The sequence below is a fragment of the Osmerus mordax genome, chromosome 2 (genome assembly GCF_038355195.1).
Source record: "Osmerus mordax isolate fOsmMor3 chromosome 2, fOsmMor3.pri, whole genome shotgun sequence".
Classification (NCBI taxonomy): domain Eukaryota; kingdom Metazoa; phylum Chordata; class Actinopteri; order Osmeriformes; family Osmeridae; genus Osmerus; species Osmerus mordax.
In genome coordinates, this window is record NC_090051.1 from 21,670,603 (window position 1) to 21,671,496 (window position 894).

An 894-nucleotide genomic window follows, 5' to 3' on the forward strand; every position below is an offset into this window, starting at 1 on the left:
GCGGCGCGCTCGCGGCCTGAAAGGACGAGCCGGCCTGCTCTGCCTCTTTCCCTTTCAGAGCGTAGGGAGGATAGATGGCCCTCAATCAGTTTGTAACAGTGGGGCAATTTAGCTTCCTAGCCTCCCTGCCCACCACTGGGAAAGTGAGGCTGTGTGGAGGATCATATTTCTGTCTGGAGACGGATTGTGGTCACTTTAATAGGAACTCAATTTTTTTCAGTTGTAATAATTAGCTTGATGAGGAATTTGGTGCAGAATTTTTAAGACAAGATTAGTGTTTTGTTTACTTGTTTGTGTTTTGTGTATTTGTGTGTGAGTGTGTGTGGGTGTTTTGTGTGTGTGTGACTGAGTGTGTGTGTGTGTGTGTGTGACTGAGTGTGTGTGTGTGACTGAGTGTGTGTGTGTTCACACATTGTCCCCGAGCACCCCTGCCTCCCTCTGTGGCTCCATTGAGCAGCGCTGATGAAAGAGAGATGAGTTAACGTGACAACACAAAGACTGAGCGGACCCCTGCATCTCTGCAACAATACAGCCACCACACAGCACAGACCCTCTCCTCTGGTGAGCAAGAGTGAGAGAGAATGTGTGTGTGTGTATGTGAGAGAGAAAGAGAGAGAGAGAGAGAGAGAGAGAGAGAGAGAGAGAGAGAGAGAGAGAGAGAGAGAGAGAGAGAGGGAGGGAGGGAGAGATGAACCACACCATCCAGGGGAGAGGGGGAGGAAGATAGTGCTGGGAGTAGGAGCGTTAGGTACTACAATACCCAGAGGAGTGGGGGGAAAGCGAGAGATGAAAATAGCAAGGTGACTAATCCTTTACAGGCGAGGAGAGACATAAAGCAGCTATATGTAAATGCAAGCAGCCAGGTTCGAAGCTGGCTTCCCCTTCTCACTTTGA